We start from the raw sequence: 7,740 nt of genomic DNA on the forward strand, positions 1-7,740 counted from the left end.
TGCTAAAGAATTTCACAATGGGAGATTAATGAAAATTTATCCCTATATACAATATGATCATTAACAAACTAGTAAATCTTAATTGGGATGGTAAGGCAAAAATAATGAAACCATACTTTTCCTATAAAATGTTACACATTATCTTCTGTTAGGGATAGCTATCATACATGAAGAAACAAATAAGATGTGATCACTCTACTGCACACCCAGGGTCACTAGAGTATTTGATATTAGAATAATCTAGTCATCTCCTTCCTCTCCATCATCTTTAGCATTTCATTTCTCTTTCTTCTTCCCCTTCTTCAACAAAGTCATCATCATCATCATCATCCTGGATTTCTTCTTTCTTTAAGCAGGAGAGGCCCACTTTCTCTTTACCCTCTCCCAATTCTGATTCTGCCTCTTCTTCCTCCTCCTCCTCATATCCTTTAGGTGGACCAGCTTCATCTTCCTCCTCATGTTCTTCATGTTCCCCTCCATCCTCGTCATCCTTCTCTTTCAAGTCTGGTGCTCCCTTATCCTCCTGATCAAATCCCTCTAAGTATGTGATTTGCTGCAGTAACTCAAAAATACTTTCTCTGTAATTTTCCATGTTTGTGGTCTCTAAGCAGCCATTGAAGGGACAAGAATGGCAGGTGTGTGTGTGTGTGTGTGTGTTTGTGTGTATGGGTGTGTGGACAAGGAGATGGGGTCATGTGAGCTAGAGTCCCAACTTCTTCAATACCATTTGTTTTTCTTTTCTTTTTCCCCTATACCTATTTGGTAGTAGTGGGCATTTATAACTGTGTTTCTTTTCATTCAATTCCAGGCCTTTAAATTTTTTCAGGATTGGGGGAGTGGAAAGGCAGGAAAAGGGAAAGAAGGAGAGTAGTAGCAGAAGAGACAGAGGTGGAGATGGAGATGAAAAAAAGGATTAACCTACAGTTAAGGAACAGAACCCTGGAGGAGGTGACAGAGTTAGTCTTTAGTAGCTACCTGTGTGTCAATGGGGAAATTGAAGGTCTGAATGACACTTTTATTTTTTATTTTTTTTATACAAAGCCAATTGCAATTTATTTATTTATTTAATTATTCATTTATTTACATGTACATACATTGTTTGGGCCATTTCTCCCCTTGCCCCCCTCTCCTCCCCTCTCCCTCCTTCCCCCCTCACTTCCAGGCAGAAGTTGTTCTGCCCTTATCTCTAATTTTGTTGAAGAAAAGACATAAGCAATAATAAGAAAGACAAAACGTTTTTGCTAGTTAAGCATAGCTATACAGAAATATTCCTATCATTGCTTTCGTGTACACGTGTGTTAAAACCCATGTTGATTCATCTCTAACTGATCTTTACACTGGTTCCTGATCCTCTTCTCATGCTAACCTCTGTTGCTTTAAGGTTTCTGTATTAGCTCCTCTGGAGTGGGGACATCAAATGCTTTCATGTTTCGTGTTTTCTACCTATTGTTACATCTCCCGTATGTGCTCTCCCCTTGTCATGTGATCCAAGTCCAACCACATTGCTTCATTTGCCCTAGATCTGAAGTTTGCATATGAAGGAGAACATATGATTTTTGGTCTTCTGAGCCTGGCTAACCTTGCTCAGAATGATGTTCTCCAGTTTCATCCATTTACCTGCAAATGATAAGATTTCATTCTTCTTCATGGCTGAGTAAAATTCCATTGTGAACAAGTAACACATTTGTTTGATCCATTCATCAGTATTAGGCCACCTTAGTTGTTTCCATAACTTGGCTATTGTGAATAGCACTGCAATAAACATGGGGGTGCAGGTGCTTCTGGAGTAACCTTTGTTGCATTCCTTTTGGTATATCCCCAAGAGCGTGAGTATTGGATCATATGGCAGATCTGTGTTTAGATTTTTAAGAAACTTCCAAATATTTTTCCAGAGTGGTTGCACTAGCTTGCATTCCCACCAGCAGTGTAGGAGGGTTCCTTTTTCCCTGCATCCTCGCCAACACATGTTGTTGGTGGTGTTTTTGATGACGGCTATTCTAACAGGGGTGAGGTGGAATCTTAATGTGGCTTTGATTTGCATTTCCTTTATGGCTAGAGACGGTGAGCATTTTTTCATGTATTTTATGGCCTTTTGAATTTCTTCTTTTGAGAAAGTTCTGTTTAGTTCAGTTGCCCATTTTTTAATTGGTTCATTGATTATAGGAGAGTTTAGTTTCTTAAGTTCCCTGTATATTCTGGTTATCAGTCCCTTGTCTGATGTGTAGCTGGCAAATATTTTCTCCCACTCTGTGGATAGTCTCTTCAGTTTAGAGAATATTTCTTTAATTTGCAGAAGCTTGTTAATTTTATGAAGTCCCACTTGTCCATCCTTTCTCTTAGTTGCTGGGCTGCTGGGGTTCTATTGAGGAAGTCTTTGCCTATACCTATTAGTTCCAGAGTGTTTCCTGCTCCTTCTGGTAGTAATTTGAGAGTTTCATGTCTGATATTTAGGTCCTTGATCATTTTGAGTTGATACTAGTACAAGGTGATAGACATAGATCTAGTTTCAGTTTCTTGCAGACTGGTAACCACTTTTCCCAGCAACATTTGTTGAAGAGACTGTCTTTTCTCCATCCTATATTTAGGGCTGAATGACACTTCTATAGAGCTAGAGTTTCTGAGTATGGCTGATGTGGAATTCAGTTTACTGGCATGGCCTCCCAGCTTAAATAAACTTCAAAAGTTGGAATTTAATGACAATATAATTTTTGGAATTCTTGCCAGAGAAATGTCCAAATCTTACCTACCTCAACCTGAGTGGAAACAAAATCAAAGAATCAGTACAGTAGAAGATCTGCAAAACCTTAAAAATTTGAAAAATCTTGACTTGTTTGACTGTGAGATCTGACAATCTTTTAAGTTCCTTTTGGGGACTAATTTTAAGGAGAGTATAATTCCTACAAGTTTTGATACTATAACAAATTTTCAAGATATTTACATTTTCTGTAGGCAGATTTTCTTACTGTATGATCTTATACTTCTTTATTTTTAATAATGTTTACCTTCACTACCTTTATAGTTTATTTTCTGTAGATCCTGTACTCTACCCAGAAATTTAAATTAAATCACTTTCATAAAAATTTTGTATTCCTTTCAATATGGTGATATTTAAATTGAGTAACATTTATGGTTCTCTTAAGATGGAAGAAGGCATGCTTCTTTCATCAAGATGAAGGTGCTTTTTTAAGTTCAATACACTTCAAGAGGAAAGTGTAAAATGTCTTTACTCCTGTATTTTTAAGCAGAAATTTCATTAATACCTTTTTGATAATGCAGTTATCATTGATTACTACTGAACATATCTTATTAATTTAAATATATAAAATTAGCTTTTATATATTAGTAATATATATGCATAAATAGACATAGATATGTTTATTTTGGGAAATTAAAGTCCAAACACATTAAATAAATTGCTAGATGTTGTAGTGTCAGTAGAATTTGAAATCATAATTCAAATCAACATTTACCTGTTTCCAAAGATTTAGTTCTAAAACTAATGCCTAGTAAGTGTTGCCTCTTTCAATCATCTACATAGAGAATGGCACTCAACTTTTCCACTAGGAACTTGTGATCTGACAGTAAACATCACTAAGTCAAGAATAAACCCAACTACAAAATAGTAGATGCCAAGTGACATAATAAAAGATAAGATCATTAGTGCTGTGGGAATTTTGAAGAGGCTAGGACTTCCAGTTGAGCTGCTCAAGAACAGCCCCATTAAAGTAGAACATCTAAACTAAAGCTTAGTTGCAAATAAAGTACCAGTAGAACAATGTATTTGATAACTTTAAAATCCTTTGAACTACTGGAAGAATATAGCCCTTTGAGTGGGTGAGTGGGGTGTTTGTGAGACAAAAAGCATAGATGAAATAATTCTATCCTCCTCTCATCTCAATAGGGTCAAGGTTATAGATTAGCACAAATTGTTTTCTGCTCCCTTGGCAGGCAGTTATTTTTTCAAATATGAAAATGAAAAAACTGTACTGATAAGTATTTTTGAGAATTTTTGAAGCACACACACATGCATACATCCTTACATAAACAAAAAAACTTCTGTGTCTTCATCAAATATTGCTGCACTTATGCTAATATGCTTAGGAAATTTTAGATAGTTTGACACGAGGGCATCATTTAATATTAACAGTAATTGCCAGTCTAAATGTAATAGAAGCTTGGGTGCCTTACATGCTTTGAGTAATGAGTACTGACTGAATTAGGGTATGACATTTACACTACTCTGAATGTTGGGTGTTTAAATATTTTAATTTTAAGATTCCTTCTTTTTCTGGGCTAGTTCTATTTCCTAGTATCACTGATTACTTGATTTTATTGTGGTAAGACTACAGACAATTATCATTTTAACTACTTTAAGTCTATAATTCAATGACATTAAATACATGTATGATGGTGAAAAAAAATCCTACTATCTATGTCCAAAAACCATAAATCTGCATATTTTACACCCAGGCACTGAAAACTTCTATTTTGTATTTTTACTTAGTGAATTTCCCATTTTTGTTGCTTCCCATAAATATATTTATATGATTTTTTTTGTGTCTGCCTCATTTGACAAGCTATGCTTAAAGGTTACCTCTATATTGTAGTGTATATCAAATTTTCATGTATTTTATTTATTTATTTTTTATTTTGTCATTGGATTTAAAATTTTTTTTAATTTTTTTCTTTATTCATTTATTCATATATGCATACATTGTTTGGGCCATTTCTCCACCCTGCCTCCCATCCCCCTTTCGCCCCTCCATCCCCCTCGCTTCCAGGCATAGCCTGTTTTACACTTTTTATTTCATCATATGTTTATACTATATTATATTTATCAATTAATCTGTTATGAACACTTCTTTCCACCTTTGGCTTTTGTGAATAATGCATCTATGAAGATAGCTATGAATGTATCTGAGTCCATGCTTTAAATTCATTTTAATTTCAGGAGTAGCATTCCTGTTTCATTTGAAATAAATAATTATGTCTAATTATTTGTAAACATAACCTTATTTTCATAGTGTTTACATCATTTTACATTTCCATGAATGCATGAGCTATCCAATATTTCATCAATATTTCTTGTTTTCTGTTTCTGTTTTTATTCTATTTAATGTCTTCCTTCTAGTTATGATGTGGTATCTCAGTGTTGTTCTTCTTTTCATTTTCCTAATGATTAATGATATAGGATACACTTTTTTAGATTTGTTGGTCATTTGTACACATTCTTTGGAGAAATGTCTGTCTACATCCTTGGTCCATTTTTGAAATGAGCTGCTTATTTTTGTCATTGAGTTCTATTAATTCTCAATATATTCTGGATATTAATCCCTTGTCAGATGTATGATTTGCCAATGCTTTCTCAAAATAGTTTGCCTTTATGCTTTCCTGTTAATATCTGATGCACAAAAGATCTTAATTTTGATCAAGACAAATTATATCTATGTTTTCTTTTCTGCTTTTCCTTCACATCCATTAAATTCTTGCTAAACCCAACGCAATGAAGATTTTTTTCCTGATGGTTTTTTTTTAAAACTTTCAAATTTTAGCATAAGATAGGACTTTGGTTCATATTGGATTTACTTTTATCTTATAAGGTAAATCACCAACTTCATTTATATGTGGATTTCCAGTTTATAACTCCATTTGTTCAAAAGACTATTTTTCCTCATCAATTATCCTTGGTTCCCTTACCAAAGATCCATTGACTCTATATGTGAGGCTTTAATTTTATACTCTGAATTCTGCTCTACATGCTTATGTCTGTCCTTATTTTGGTAATATAATGTTAAAATTACTGGAACTTTGTGGTAAGCTTTAAACTTGCCAATTATTAGTTTTCTTTCTTCTTCATTTTGAAAAGTATTTGGGTTATTCAGAGGCCCCTGGCATTCCACAAGAACTTGAGGATTAGCCTTTCCTTTTATAAGAATTATGTTTAATTTGCCTAAAAATTATATTAAATCTGTATATCACTATTGGTAGTGTTAACAAATTAACAATATTAAGTCTTCAAATATGTGGACGTGAGATGTCTTTCCATTTCTTTAGGACTTACATATTTCTTTTTAGTTTTTATGAAATATCTTATTCTTTTTTGTTTGTTTGTTTACTTGTTTGTGTGTTGAGACATGGTGTCCCTATGTATCGTGAGCTGCCCTTGAACTAAGGACCCTCCTGCCTCACTCTCCTGTGTGTTGGGATTAAAGGTATGTACCAACACACCATGCCCAAACATCTGATTTCAGAATGTTAATAATATAGCAAGCAACATGGATGAATTCTTTATGAGATTTAGAAGATTGTTTTGTAGAGTGATTGCCATTTTTTACATTTAGGATAATGCCATATGCAAATGCAGATAGTTTTAACTTTTCCTTTCATATTTGCATACTTTTTATTTATTTCATTTGCTCAGTGTTCTGGCTAGCACTTCCAATATGGTGTTAAACACCAGCAAGGTAATTTGGTGTCCTTTTTCTGTCCCTGATATTAAGAAGAAAGCTTTCACCATTGTATATAGGGTTAAGTATGGGATTCTCACTAATGTCATTTATTGTATTGGGAGATCTTTCCCTCTATTCCTAATTTTATGAAAGTATTTTATCATGAAAGGGTGTTGGATTTTTGTCAAATACAACTTCTACACCAATTGAAATGATCATGTACTTTAGGTCCCTGGCATTCTTGGGGTGGGCGGAATGTCCCAAGGCTAGCACCGAAACCAGACACCCTGATTTATGACCGCTTACCAAACCTCCCTGCTTGTTTCTCCCTGCCTGATTGTTTCTCTGCTTGCAAAACAACTCAGGAATTTCCAGTTACTCAACTGGCCAGGCATGTTGACCTGTTCCATATGTTGATCACAGATAATTGGAGACCAGAGACTATCTCCCTCCCCCATGGCTTGGACCCTCCTAAAAAGCCCACTATCCATTTCATCCAAGCCACTGCTCCCTGATCTCAGGTGGGGGCCAGCCCTGTGGTCTGGTTCCAATAAATCTTTTCCACAGGTGGTGTGGTCTTTATTCACTAGTTCCTTACAGTATACTTTTTTCTTTGTTCCATTAATATGATATGTTACATTGATCAGTTTCAATTTATAGGACCACTCTGATATTCCTGAGATAAATTCCACCTGCTTGCAATGAATAAAAATTATTGAATATTATGGAATCTACTTGCTAGTACATTGTTGTTATTTTTGAATCATAAAAGCTCATAAAAGCTTTGTTCCACAATTTAAATTTCTTGTAAAATGCTAATCTGACTTTGTTTCAAAGTGATGCTAAGTTCACAGAGTAAATTAGGAAGTACTTCCTTCTTTTCAATGTTTATAGAATATTTTAGAATGATTGGTGTTAAGTCTTTTTTCTGTTTGTTGTAATTCAATGGCAAAGTAATGTTTAAATTTTTGCTGGGAAGCTTATGATTACTAATTCAATTTCATTATTTATTATAAATTTATCCACCTTCTCTGTTTCTTCTTGAATTAGTTTAGTTACTTTGTATGTTTCAATAAATGTGTCAAATTATTTTAGGTAATCTAATTATACGATACCAACCATATTATTCTTTTACAACCACTTTTACCTGTGTAAGTTCTCTAGTAATGTCCCAACTTTAATTTCTGGTTTGTATGTGTTTATTTTATTTAGAGCTTACCTAGCTTTTTAGGTTTATAGATTTATTTATTCAACAAATTTTAACACACATGCATAGGAAATTAATGTGAGT

General features: G+C 34.1%; 1 pseudogene; it reads right to left on the minus strand.

Annotated features, from left to right (window-relative positions):
• Window positions 1-268: 268 nt before the first annotated feature.
• LOC141419453 (acidic leucine-rich nuclear phosphoprotein 32 family member E pseudogene) lies at window positions 269-592 on the minus strand (annotated as a pseudogene).
• Window positions 593-7,740: the final 7,148 nt, after the last annotated feature.

Source organism: Castor canadensis, chromosome X, assembly GCF_047511655.1.
Source record: "Castor canadensis chromosome X, mCasCan1.hap1v2, whole genome shotgun sequence".
NCBI lineage: Eukaryota > Metazoa > Chordata > Mammalia > Rodentia > Castoridae > Castor > Castor canadensis.